Genomic DNA, 15,078 nt, shown 5'->3' with positions numbered 1-15,078 from the left:
GTGTCAACCTGTCCAATCACAAGGCTGTGACATCATGCATGACTCTCAGAGAAGGGTTAGTTGCTATGCCAACAGGGAGGGATTGGTTGGCTGACTGTTACAATAACATTTTTTAACTGTCACTACCATCCCATTTGTTCCTATGAGCCAATAGGCCCATAGGAATGAATGGGACCAAAACACATGAAAATAATTAGAATTGTTTCATTTGTGGGATTTCCCCGTTCATTTTGTGGACTCATTCATTTCGGGTATACGGTTGTTTTAAAACAAATGCACATCTCTAGGTACCTGTTCACAGAAAGGGAAAGGAAAGACTAAGCCATATAGAAAATTAGAAATGAGGATTGTGGCATCTTATAGATTAACAAATGTATGGCTCAATGAATTCGTTAGTCTGTAAGGTGCCACCTCCCTCTTGTTATTTTTGCTACACCAGACTAACATGGCTATCCCTCTGAAGATTTAATATATGGCTCAAAATATGGTGCAAAGAAGAAGGTTTTGGATATATAGGGGTCTGGGGCCATGTATGAAACAGTAAAAGGCTGTATGGTAGAGATGACCTACATCAGTCTGAGGCAGGAAAAAGGATCCTAAGTGAGAAATTCAGGTCATAGATCATCAGGCATTTAAACTAGAGGATAGAGATGACCAAAGGAAGACAATAGACTTGCAATGTCACCCCCCCAAAAAAATAAATACAGACTTGAGTGTAGAAATTAACAAAATTAATCAGCTCAATAGTCTACTCCTAAGCATGCGGTATAAAAAAGAAGCCAAGAAAAGCAGCAAGTCAAGAAAAATAGCTGGAAAACTATGAGCACAAATGCTGGTGGTCTGGGTAATAAAATTCCAGTTCTGCAGGAACTACATTATTCTGCAGGAATTACATAATTATAATTATAAAATACATAAAATCATAAAATACATAAAATTCTTAATAAAAGCATCTAAAATATAATAAGAAAAAATGAGTTACCAAATCTTGGAGCTTAAACTATGGAATTAAGAGAATGTATGCTGAAAGAGCCAAGTTTTAACTCCTTTCTTAAATGTTCTAATATTTGGTTCAAGTCTTAAGTTATGAAGATTCATAATGTTGTCAATACCTATAGCTGTAAAAATAACAAAAAATAATTAGAAAAACAAAAAAAAAAATACCCAGATATACAAATTTAAATAATTGCAACAAATGCTAAAACTGCCTGTGACTGTAAAATAAACCTTACCATAAAGACAATTGCTGTATAAACCAATTCTAAACACAAGCAAACCATGTTAAACACCAACATACTTTCATAATAAACTACCTAATACACTATGTATTGTGATAGTTACCTTGATAGTTTAAACCACAAGCTTATATCCAAAATAGGTACACCACGGAAAGCTGGCCGATCACAAATAAATGTTTACTTTAAGGACCCCGAAGTTTTAAATTTGTGGTTTAAACCAGCAAGGAAAATATACAGCAATTGTCTTTATGGTAAGACTGTTGTGTTCATTAATTATTTTACAGTCTCCCAATACAGGTGATGGAGACAAGGATAGTATCTGAATTTAAGAAAGCATGGGACAAGTACAAAGGATCTCTAAGGGAGTGGTAAGGACTGAAGAGCTGAGCAACGGGTGTGGATGGGCAGACTAGATATACCAAATGATCTTTTTCTTCCATCATGTTTCTAATAACTAGGGATATACATTTGTTTGAAACGTCATGACTATGAAATGACTTTGTCATTTCTTGATTTCAAAATGAAACGATAGAAAAAGACACAAAATTCTATGGATTTTTCTATCTTTTTTAAGTGCATACTTTTGCAAAATAGTACACACTGTTCACGAATAGTTCTCATTGTATTTGAATAGTGTGCACTATTTCCAAAATTTAAAAAAGAAAAAACAAAAAAAATGGGAAAACATTAACGACAATGAAAATTGACCCCCAAACACAAAACAATTTTTGGCCTGCACACCCCTATTAAAAACCAGTTCAACATTTTAAATGTAAAAAAAGAGTGTAGCTGCATTGAAGAAAATGAACACAATATTTTGAAAATATATTTGTTGTGAAATAAATAAAAACATAAGAACATGCCAAACTGGGTCAGACAAAGAGTCCATCAAGCCCAGCATCCTGTCTCCAACAGTGACCAATCCAAGTCACAAGTACCTGGCAAGTACCCAAAAACTAAGTCTATCCCATGTTACTGTTGCTAATGGCAGTGGCTATTTTCTAAGTCAACTTAATAACAGGTAATGGACTTCTCCTCCAAGAACATATCCAACCTTTTTTAAACCCAGCTAAACTAACTGCACTAACCACATCCCCTGGCAACAATTTCTAGAGTTTAATTGTGTGTTGAGTGAAAAAGAACTTTCTCCGATTAGTTTTAAATGTGCCACCTGCTAACTTCATGCCTGCTAGTCCTCCTATTATCCATAAGAGTAAATTCACATCTACCCATTCTAGACCTCTCATGATTTTAAACACCTCTATCATATCCCCCCTCAGCCATCTCTTCTCCAAGCTGAAAAGTCCTAACCTCTTTAGTCTTTCCTCATAGGGAGCTGTTCTATCCCCTTTATCATTTTGGTCGCCCTTCTGTGTACCTTTTTTTGAGATGCATCGACCAGAATTGTACACAGTATTCAAGGTGTGGTCTCACCATGGAGCGATATAGAGGCATTATGACATTTTCCGTTTTATTCTCCATTCCCTTTCTAATAATTCCCAACATTCTGTTTGTTTTCTTGACTGCCGCAGCACACTGAACTGACGATTTCAATGTGTTATCCACTATGATGCCTAGATCTTTCTTGGGTGGTAGCACCTAATATGGAACTTAACATTGTGTAACTATAGCATGGATTATTTTCCCCTATATGCATCACCTTGCACTTATCCACATTAAATTTCATCTGCCATTTGGATGCCCAATTTTCCAGTCTCACAAAGTCTTCCTGCAATTTATCAGAATCTGCTTGTGATTTAACTACTCTGAATAATTTTATATCATCTGCAAATTTGATTACCTCACTCGGCATATTCCTTTCCAGATCATTTATAAATATATTGAAAAGCACGGGCCCCAATACAGATCCCTGAGGCACTCCACTACCCGCTCACCTCACTGAGAAAATTGTCCAGGGATATATTGATGTGATTATAAAGCTGGATAAAGGAGGTTGCATTGTGATAATGGACAGGTTGATGTGCATCACAGAAGTTTACCGCCAGTTGCCTGATAGGACCTATTATTCACTTTTATCACAAGACTCTACCCCACATTTAAAATAAGTAGTAGTTCATATAGTTGATAAAGCCTTTGCATCTGTTTTTCTGCCTTACAAAGAGAACTTTTTTTGACGGTTTTTACATCTTAGCAAAGTTTCACAAGAACCTTGATAATCCTCCTGGATGCCAGATTGTTTCTGGTCTGAACTATCTACTGGAACCACTATCCCAGTTTGTACACCTATGGTTCCACTGCTACTCATACATTAGAGATTCTCAATTTTTGATTAACTTGGATACTAGTCAAGACACTACGAATGTCACCTTTTTGTCCACGCTGGATGTAGAGGCATTAAACATCGATAAGGTAGCTATATAATTCTTTCTGCTAATTTAGATAGCCGGCCATGTTTTGAATATCTACCTCAATATTTATAAATGATCTAGAGGACAGAGCAATGATTGCGTTAATGAAATTCGCAGACTATTCCAAATTATGGAGCTCATTTACTAAACTGCAGTATTTTTCACAGAGGAGAATAACCTGTGGCATTTAATAAACTGTGGTACTTTGTATCACATAGAATCATGGAAATGATGGAGAAAAAGAGCAATCGGCCCATCCAGTCTGCCCAGCAACCTCCCACATGTATTTTCCCATACTTATCTCATCTACCACCAAGTTCAGGGCCCTTGTTGGTAACTGTTTGATTTAAATTTCCTGCCATCCCCTGTCATTGATGCAGAGAGTAATGTTGGAGTTGCATCAAAGGTGAGCATAAGGCTTAATGGTTAAGGGTAGTAACTGCCGCATCAAGCAAGTTACCCTGATGCTTGGTTAACCAGACTGCACAGATCAATGCCTTGTTGGATGTTGTCTGAATGTAAAACCTGTTTTCCACATTTCCCCCTACCATTGAAGCAAAGAGCAGTGCCATATATGTATTCAAAGTGATGTATCAGGCTTAATTGGTTTAGGGTAGTAACCGCCATAATAAGCAAGCTACCCCCACTCTTATTTGGTTACCCAGATTGTGAAGTTCAGTCCTTGTTGGTGGTTGTCTGAATGCAAATCCTGTTTTCCACATTTCCACCTGCTGTAGAAGTAGAGAGCAACTTGTATATGCATTCAAAGTGATATCAAGCTTAATTGGTTTAGGGTAGTAACTGCCATAGTAAGCAAGCTACCCCATGCTTCTTTGTTTGCCCAGATTGTGAAGTTCAGTCCTTGTTGGTTGTTATCTGAGTGCAAATCCACTTTTACACATTTCCCCTTGCCGTTGAAGCAGAGAGCAATGTTGGAGTTGCGAAGGCTTATTGAGTAAGGGTAGTAATTATCAGGCAGTAGCCTCCATTCCAGTACTCCACTCCCTTGGCTCTTCTCTTCATTCCCATCTTCTAGCCTTTATGGATCCACAGTGTTTATCCCATGTCCTTTTGAAATCCACCACTGCTAACTCAAAATGACTTCTGAACAATACTACAGGCACTAATCTTCTCCAACATAGATTACTGCAATGCCCTTATGTTAGGACTACCTAATACAACATTAAGACCACTGCAAATACTTCAGAACACAGCAGCTAGAATACTAACTGGAAAAAGCAGGAGGGACCATTTAACTGAAACCCTAGCAGAGTTACATTGGCTACCAATTGAACACAGAATTAAATACAAAACCCTATGTATCATTCACAAACTAATTTATGATGAGAAATCAGACTGGTTGAACACAGCATTACGGGTACACATGCCACACAGGAATCTCCGATCAGCAAATAAAGCACTCCTAACCATTCCATCAGTTAAAACAGCAAGACTGACGCAAGTGAGAGAAAGAACCCTATCACTAGCAGGACCAATAATCTGGAACACAATGCCTCCAGAGATCAGGCTACAAAGTGATCTCAAGACATTCAAGAAAAACATAAAAACATGGCTTTTTAAATAAGCATTTTACAAAGACAGGAGAATAGAGAGAAATATTTCAGGAAAAGACAGAAAGGCACCGACATACAATCCTTAGGACTATACAGTAGATTAGTCTATGAACTCTACACCACAATAAACCATAACTATAATACTATGTGTAATAAAACTACCGGTGTGTATACCTTGGTACAATTGGTCATGAACTACTTCGCTAAATGACTATGTCTAATGATATATTGTAACCGAACCTTTGACGGCACCTGTTAGAATGTACTATAGTACACTTTTACCTACATTAAATATGTGCCTACATGTAAACCGTTGTGACGGTATTTAACTTAGCAACGTATAGAAAAGTTTTTAAATAAATAAAATAAACAGTTTTAGTCTTCACCACTTTCTTTGGAAGGGAATTCTAGGCATCCACCACCCTCTCCATGTAGAAATTAGAGATGTGAATTGGAACCGGAATCTGTTCGGATTCCGGTTCCGATTCACATCGTGGGTTTTTTTTTTTTCGTCCGGCCCAATAGTGGTTTTGTTTATCAGCTGCGCCCGAGCTGATAAACAAAAAACCCACCCCGACCCTTTAAAACTAAACCCTTAGCTTCACCCCCCCCCAAAAAAAAAACATTTTACAGCTACCTGGTGGTCCAGTGGGGGTCCTGGGAGCGATCTCCCGCTCTCGGGCCGTCGGCTGTCACTAATAAAAATGGTGCCGATGACCTTTGCCCTTACCATGTGACAGGGCCTCCTGACCCCCCCAAGCTGGCCAAAAGTTCCTTTTGGGTCCAACGAGGGTCCCGGAGCGAACCCGCGGGGAATCACGTGACGTCCGCGTCACTCCGACGTGACGCCGACGTCACGTGCTCCTCGCAAAGGAGTTCAGAAATGGCGTCCTGACTCCCCGCTAGACCACCAGGGAGTTTTGGTAAGTCTTGGGGGGGGGGGGATTAAGGAGGGTGAGGGGTTTAAATTTTTATTTAGGATCAACAATCGCGATTTCCAACGTATTCAACATAGCTATGTTGAATAAGTTGGAAATCCGATCGTTTTCGCCTCATCACTTTTTTAAGTTAAAAAAAAAAAAAAAAAGTTGCGTTTTACCTATAAGTTCAAAATGAATGCACACCCCTACTACTGGGTCCCTAGGAGGGGACTAGGGACTCTGCTTCCTCCCAGGTGGATCCTCTGGATCTCCCCATGGATCAGATGATGGATAGGAGCTCTAGCCCTGCAGCTGCGTGGCATGGCTGGTACGATTATAGAGAACTCTATCAGCCCCCTGGGATAGAGCCAATACAGACCCTGGCAAGTATCTCACAAGGGACCTACCTTATTGAAGATCTGGCCGGATCTCCACTTCAGCTCAGGCTGGCTTGGGGTCCTGTAGCTGGGTGACCCTCTGGGTCACAGGAACACACTCTGCTTAAAACCACCTTGTGCCGAGCAGCGTCCCCTCTGAGACAGTGTTGTGACTGAACGGGGAATGCTGCATCACCATTACAGCCTTTTCTTCCTTTTTCTTTTTTTTTTTTTTTTAATTAGGAAGCTGCTTCTGCCTGGGGATCTTTCCCAAGCAGCTTGCACCACTGACTTGGTAAAAGAGCCAGACCTGGTCTTGAACCTGGAATTTGCTGTGTTGGAGAGTTAGTGCTCTGAATGTAAAGTAGAGATGTGAATCGTGTCCTCGATCATCTTAACGATCGATTTCGGCTGGGAGGGGGAGGGAATTGTATTGTTGCCGTTTGGGGGGGGTAAAATATCGTGATAAATCGTTAAAATCGTTAAAACCCGCTAAAATCGTTAAACCCGCTAAAACCCACCCCCGACCCTTTAAATTAAATCCCCCACCCTCCCGAACCCCCCCCCCCAAATAACTTAAATTACCTGGTGGTCCAGCGGCGGTCCGGAACGGCAGCGGTCCGGAACGAGCTCCTGCTATTGAATCTTGTTGTCTTCAGCCGGCGCCATTTTCCAAAATGGCGCCGAAAAATGGCGGCGGCAATAGACCAACAGGATTCGACGGCAGGAGGTCCTTCCGGACCCCCGCTGGACTTTTGGCAAGTCTTGTGGGGGTCAGGAGGCCCCCCCAAGCTGGCCAAAAGTTCCTGGAGGTCCAGCGGGGGTCAGGGAGCGATTTCCCGCCGCAAATCATTTTCCGTACGGAAAATGGCGCCGGCAGGAGATCGACTGCAGGAGGTCGTTCAGCGAGGCGCCGGAACCCTCGCTGAATGACCTCCTGCAGTCGATCTCCTGCCGGCGCCATTTCCGTACGGAAAACGATTCGCGGCGGGAAATCGCTCCCTGACCCCCGCTGGACCTCCAGGAACTTTTGGCCAGCTTGGGGGGGGCCTCCTGACCCCCACAAGACTTGCCAAAAGTCCAGCGGGGGTCCGGAAGGACATCCTGCCGTCGAATCCTGTTGGTCTATGGCCGCCGCCATTTTACGGCGCCATTTTGGAAAATGGCGCCGGCTGAAGACAACAAGATTCAATAGCAGGAGCCCGTTCCGGACCGCTGCCGTTCCGGACCGCCGCTGGACCACCAGGTAATTTAAGTTATTTGGGGGGGGGTTCGGGAGGGTGGGGGATTTAATTTAAAGGGTCGGGGGTGGGTTTTAGCGGGTTTTAGTGTGCTGGCTCACGATTCTAACGATTTATAACGATAAATCGTTAGAATCTCTATTGTATTGTGTTTCATAACGGTTTAAGACGATATTAAAATTATCGGATGATAATTTTAATCGTCGTAAAACGATTCACATCCCTAATGTAAAGTAAGGGGGGATATGAACTCCTGGTGGCAAACACTGCAGTATAGAGGCTATCAACTCTGAGAGACAACCCTGGGCTTCAAATTGCCCGATCAGCTGTCCTATGTTGCTTGGCCGTGCCTACACCCCCCCTCCCCCCTGGCAGAGCATCCCCGTAGACCTCCCCTTCTCCGCCAATTTTCACCCGCAGGTCCCGCAGAAAGGGCCGCGCATGCCTGCGACAGCGGGAGTGGTGTGAGGGCAACATCGGCACGCCAGCTGTGTCATTGGCCTGTGCCGATGGCACACGTCAGGTAACAGTATTGCCCTGTATGGCAGGAGAGGCCATGTCCCCTGCCCCCTCACCCCCCCCCCCCCCCCAGCTCTGCTGCACAGCACCAGGTTATCGGCAGCATCCATGAACGCTGCGGTGTGCGCCTTTAGAGCCAGAGTATATAGTTTTTGTCCTGCTCTTCTTCTGAAGTCTAAAGCCTTCTATGCAAGCTTTCTGCAGCACTCTAGCCCCCAAAATGAGCTGACCTTCAAAAGAAAGGGGGAAAAAGTTCTCAGCCTCTGTCAGCCTCTGTGGAGGAAAAACAGAAGCAAAATAAAATCAAATCCAATAACCTAGAAAAAAAAGGTTGTGTGCACAATATTACAGTCTTAGCTTGTTTCTCTTGGAAGGAAGATTGCTTTCTGTTCAGACTGTACATGTGAGCATTATGGAAGATAATGTCAACATAACATTCAATTAAACAAAAAATAATTTACACTTTTCCAAAAATTATGATAGGATTCCAATACACAACTTACATTAGTTTGGTTTCTTGATTAACCACAATTTCATCAAAGGATGAAAAAGTGGTTACCAAAAAAATAAATTTCAATGCCAACAATAAGCCAAACAACACATTAAAAAGAAAGATGAGTAGAGAGGGTTAGCCTATTGGTTAGAGCAGCAGGCTATTATGGTTCTGCTCTTCCATATGTGGCCAACTGTACATCAGCTACAAAGACCTGGATATGTTTCTGGAATTTTGCAACTGCTAATGTCCCACAGCTGGAAGGGAGGGCATTCATTTGAGTTCCTAGAAGCTTTGATGACCAGCACTGCTGCTGACAAGTTTCAAACTTGTGCTGTCAACCCCATTTTAGTGTCTGTTATCATGCGCCCAATATACAGTATATGGACATATTTTTATGAGTAATTAACAGCATGACAACCTGCTGCTGTTGAGGACATTTTTACCATCTATAAGCTTACATACTCTGAAAGACTAGAAGAAATTTCTCAAGAAAATATAACAAGGATGGCTGTACTATTTTAATTCAAAACTAAAGTGACATTTCACATTTACAAGTTTGTGACTTATGTATTGATAAATTGTTGACTTTTGAACTTGGTAAACTTTGTATTTGTATAAATCATTTTAATTTGGAAAGGTCTTTAGAACATTTAATTGTCGATTGATTTTACTATTTATTCATTTTGATTGTTTTGTTTCATTGTTAAATATTTGATATGCGCTTTTTTTATTGTTCCAGATATATATGTGATTCTCCTACCTGAATTATTGCACACTCTTGTTTAGAAGATATCACACCTGTTGAGGGACAGGTATGATATTGCATTTTTCAAAATATAAATTATAAATAACTATAATATCCAAATAAATGGCAATTCACTAAAGGCAAAAATTTAGCGTTCTAGGTCAAAAGAATTTGAATTCCTTTATGATGTGTGCATCCCTAGGCAGTGAATTGTGTTAATTGCATTTTCTCATGTAAGACAATCTGGATAGAACATTGTATACAAATGAAATAATAGTGAACAAGTAAAACTGCTAAACATTTTTTTATTCTCCAGTGTATTGTGTTCATAATAATCTGTCATCATAATATAGATAGGATTAATGATTAGAAATTCATGTAAAAAAATATCACAAAGGAAAAGAACAAGATATCCTTTCAGGACTGTAATGGAATAAATTTACAATTCTATCACTTTCTGATTTTATTGGCTGAGAAGAGTTGCATGTATCCATCTCACATTCTTAGTACGCGGCAGAGTGAGGGGGATTTATCTCTTTCTTTCTACTTATTTGTCGATAACAGACTTGAAGGAATAGAAGGTAGTGGTAGAGTGGGGATATGAATCAGATATTCCAGTTTGCTTGTTTAGCAGGTATTTATTTCATATTTGGCAATACACCCCCGAAATTGTGTGGATTGGTTTGGGTGGTCGGGGGTAAAGTGGAGAGAGGCAGGAAGAAACGAAGGGGGAGGGGGGGTAGAAAGAAGAAAGAATTAAGAATTATTTAAAGATGGGCATTATGATAGAAATATTAATATATCCTTAAAATGTCCCCTTTTTGAATTTATTTGAGTCTGTTATGGTTTGTGGGTATGTGGGCCCTTGGCCCGAGATGCGAGTTGTTACCATACCACCTGTGGGGAGGGGCCCCACAGGTCGCACCATCGGGAGGCGAGGTCAGACATAGCGGGGAGCTCTGGGTGAAGGTTATGGAGAGGTCCTGAGGAGCCAGGAGAATACCCCAGTAGAGAGGCAGGCTAGAGGCATTACCTGGGCAGGGACCCCGAAGAGAGAGGTGCCAGGCCGCAGAGCAGACGGGACTGGCCGTGCAGAAGGTACTCTGGAGAGGCAATCTCGAGGGGAGGAGCTGCGCAGCATAGAGGATGTTGGTGCAATGCCGTAGGCCAACCCACAGAACAGGGAAGCCTGAGCCACGCCTCTACTGGTGATGTATGCACAGCCCCGAAGAGCGGAGTAGTGCTGGCAGTCTCGATACAGTATGTATACATGACCCCGAGGAGCGGGGAGGCGATGATGGTCACTGAAAGCAGGAGGCACTACCCGAGGAGCGGGGCAACTCTGGCAGTCACTTGAGATACACGTAGGTGTGGCCATGAGGAGTGGGGAGGCACAAGTAGTCTTGTACAGGGCGCAGAGACAACCCCGAGGAGCAGGGAAGCCCTGTTGTAGAAATCACGGATTGTAGAGGTGTTCCAGGGATAGTCTCGAGGAGTGGGAGGCCTTGCAGGGCAGGACACAGGAGGCGTGGAGCCAGTCTGAGAAGTGGGGTAGGCTAGCAGAGCGAGTCCCCGATGTGCACACTGGCCCTCGAGGAGTGGGTACCATACAGGGTCCACGTCCAAGCCCGATAGCATAATCACAGGAACATGAAGGCAGTAATCATGAGATGTACGGAACTTGTTGCCAAGTCAAACAGCTGAGGGCGAAGGTGGAGCTTAAATACAAAGGTCCGATGACAACCTCAACCAGGGACACCCCCGAGGTTCCCGCCGAAGAGACTTCAAAGGAGGGCCCGGTGGCCCACATGCCTAGGAAGGCCCGAAGTAGACGTGGATGGCGGCGGCCAGGCCACCACGAGGAGTACTGAGGAAGACAGGAGAGCAATGAAGGAAGTAAGTACACATGGTCGCAGCCATCTGCGACCGGGCATAACAGTCTTTCCTCATTTGGTATTATTACTAGTTTGTCTTTTTGTAGTTTTGTAAAATATTTTAATTTTTCAGGTTTCTTTTTTTTGGAATAAAAATGTCTACATTTTGTTATGGTCATCTTCACCTTTCCTTTTTAATAAAATTCTATCCCCTGAGGTCACTTTTTAGCTGTTTATATTATATTTCTCCTTTAAACGAATCAAGGTAATTTTATCCTGAATCCTCATATGGAAAGAAGAGCGGGACCCCAATTTACTCAGTCATAGTGATGACTCTCTACCTCTAGAAGGATCTTGAAAACCTGACCGACTTTCTTTTCCTGGAGCATACAGAAGATATTATAAAGGAAAAGGTAGGGACGGTAACTTTCAAACCGGGGTGCGTGGGCGCACATTGGTGCATGTGTGTCAGCCCGTGCCCAGGGACATGGATATTTTATAACGTGCATGTGTACCTGCGCCTACGCTATAAATTACCCTGGCCACGCACCCATGTGCACTAAATTTTAAGTGGCTGTGCAAATTCTGCTTCTACACACATAAGTTGAGGGATTTTAACATGACGTCATTCTCAGTTTAAACACCAGTTCACCCACTTAATCGCTAGGTCTTCCTGCCCACCCTCCTCCCTGGTTTGATAGCCTATACCCCAGACTCTTTAAACTCCTCAAATGTCTCAATCCTTTTATTTTATAAATTACATGTCAAGCACAGCAGAAGTATAGTCATGGGGAAGGGGACCTCGTAACACGTTGGGGAGCATAGGTATTTACACGCACATCTCTTAACCATGCCCCGTCCAGACTGCCTAGACCATGTCCCTTTTTGGAAACAAGCGAGATGTACGTGTGCATCTTGGCAGCTGTTAAAATTTGCTCTGCGCCTAGCAGCCCAACATGTGTGTGCATCTCCCCAATCTGGCACTTGCTGGCCATTTAAAATTCACTTTTAATACCAGAGATTCTTTATATAATATGTTGAATCTAGAAAGAGGTCATGAGATGAGACTGAAAGAGGGTAACCTCAGGAATGACACAGGGAATTGTTCCTTAGCAGAAAAGGTGATAGATGCATGGATTTGCCTTCCAGTGGTGATTGTGGAGGAAAAACTGTAAGATTATTCAAGAAAGCATTAGATAAGAACAGAAGATCATTAGTTGAGATGAACCGAAGGTAAAGTTAGAGATTGAGTTGAAACACTGCAGTATTGCAACAGGAAAGAAGAATGGACAGACTGGATGAGCCTGGTGGTCTTTATTTGGCATCATTCTATATTTCTATGAATACATTATTAAATACAATACTGCAGCTTTTTGGCTTAATGCTTCCCATTACCAACATAGTTGATATATTTTCAGTATTAGCAAGTAATCAGATTCAGTATCCAATGCATCGACTGTGATGTTAATGATCATCAACTAAGTGAAGTGAATAGAAAGTCAGTTTTAAAACTGTCATCGTTTAATTGTGGGTGTAGTACATAAAGTAATAGATACTGTTCCATTAACTCAAGTATAGTCTGCAAGATGAGACAAATCAAAATTAAAATCAATGACTGATGTATAATTGATCAGTTTTTCATATCTCTTCTTGGTGCTGATGCATTGCAAAGTGCTGACAAATTAATATGAGAGGGTTCTCCTTTCCGTTCCATATTTTCAACAATTAGCAGAATAAATGAGGATTATCTGTGCCTTCTTGGCAGATGCCCAATGCATTCTGTTCAAATAAAAAAGTTTTTAATAACCATCTAGAAGCTGTCAGCATTTTCCCCTGCCAGATATTTTTCTGCTCAGATTTTGCCACTGTGCTTGCTTGAAATCCTGAAAAATGATTAGTTTATACAATATACAGCTTCATTACTGTATGTGGCAACTTCTAACAGAGGGTAAGTTTCAGAAGTGTGCGTAAGATGGCATGTATTTTATAAACTGTGTGGTGCCAGTCGCATAGTTTATAAAATATGAGTATCTCTGCCCCCAAATTTATGTGCATATGTTCAAAAGTATGCATAGCCTTTTTATATATGGCTGAAAGTATGCATGAACTTTTCATGTTTATTTTTTCCATTTCTGCAAGTGTGGCGATCTTGGCAAATGGCAGCGAGGGACTTGGGAGCCTCACTTCAAGGACAAGAATGTGAATTGGCTCACCCAGCTAATTGTTACCAGCAAGGCAGAGCTGTTCCCTCATTTGTGGGTTTACGAAAAATGCCACAAGGATGTCCCAGGCATGGCAGGCTCTTTGCAGGGCATTCAATTACCGGGCTTCATGTCCCCCAGTAGCTAATTGTCTTGAAGGAAGGAGATACAGAAGCACTTGGGGGCACTTCACCTAATATGATGCAGTATAGAGAAGACTGACAAAAAAGGCAGTCTGGGATAAGGACCTTTCTGGCAGCTGGTCACACTCTTCCAGGCAGCTGAGAGATATTCAGAGCAATGGGAACAATACAGCTGGGTAGACTACAGGGGCAAGAAGGTCATTTTCTGCTTCTATCTATAGTCATTATCTAACTATGCAGAGAAAGCAATGTGGGAAATAATATAAATATAAATCAAATTATAAGAAATCTAATAAACACATTTTACTGAAAAAGTAATTCCTAACGTTATATACAACCTTAAACACTCAAACATGCCAAGCCAACACTCAGGACCACATACGATAAAATGCACAACAAACACACCAGTAAATACAAATATAACAAACTTTTTTTTTTTTTTTTTTTAAATAACAAACATCAAGGAGTCCAAAAAAATGTAATAAAAAAAATAGTTTTAGAAAAATAACCTTGACCCAAAAAGTCAAATAAAGAGATTTTAAATCCTGTACTAGACCGATCATATGTAAATAGTTCCACAGATGAAACAAAATCCAATTGAAGGTAATTTCACAAATGATCTTACCAAAATATCACATAAATGATTGAAGATCAAATATGGACCATTTTCTAGACAATGATGAAGAAAAATGACAGGGACTGGCCAATGGCACCGATAGCCCCTGTCACATGGTAAGGGCAAAGGGCCATCGGTGCCATTTTGTTTACTAGCAGTTGACGGCCCGAGAGCGGGAGATCGCTCCCGGGACCCCTGCTGGACTACCAGGTACTTTAGAAAAGTTTTGGGGGGAGTCGGGAGGGTGGGGGATTCTAAATAATTAAATTTAAAGGGGTGGGGTGGGTTGTTCTATTTTTGGCTCGGGACAGCCGAAAAAAAATGCTCAGAACCACGGGAACGAAGATTTCCCGTGCTTCTAGTATGAACACGATTCCAGAAATGATTCACATCCCTATTAATCAATGCAGCATGCATTTTTCATTACAGCCTACCCTCTTTCCCACTGAAGCTTCCAAGACCACCTACATCCTATCGTTTCTAGAAGACCACCTACATCCTATCGTTTCTAGAAGGAAGAGCCTTGGCTTGGGTTTTCACCATTATGGGAATGTGAAGATCCTATCCTACCAGGATCTCTAAAACTTTTCACGTCTATCTTTGGTGACCTGGCTCACCAGACTGTTGCTGGATCTGCTTTGCTCAATCTCCAGCAAGGTAACAAGCCGCTTACAGACTTTGCAATAGAATTCAAGACTTTAGCACCCGAACTACATTGGGACATTGGATGCCTACGTGCCATATTCATGGATGGCCTCAACTCTT

This window comes from Rhinatrema bivittatum, chromosome 7, assembly GCF_901001135.1.
Source record: "Rhinatrema bivittatum chromosome 7, aRhiBiv1.1, whole genome shotgun sequence".
In the NCBI taxonomy this organism is placed as follows: domain Eukaryota; kingdom Metazoa; phylum Chordata; class Amphibia; order Gymnophiona; family Rhinatrematidae; genus Rhinatrema; species Rhinatrema bivittatum.
Note: the sequence above shows the minus strand (reverse complement) of the source record.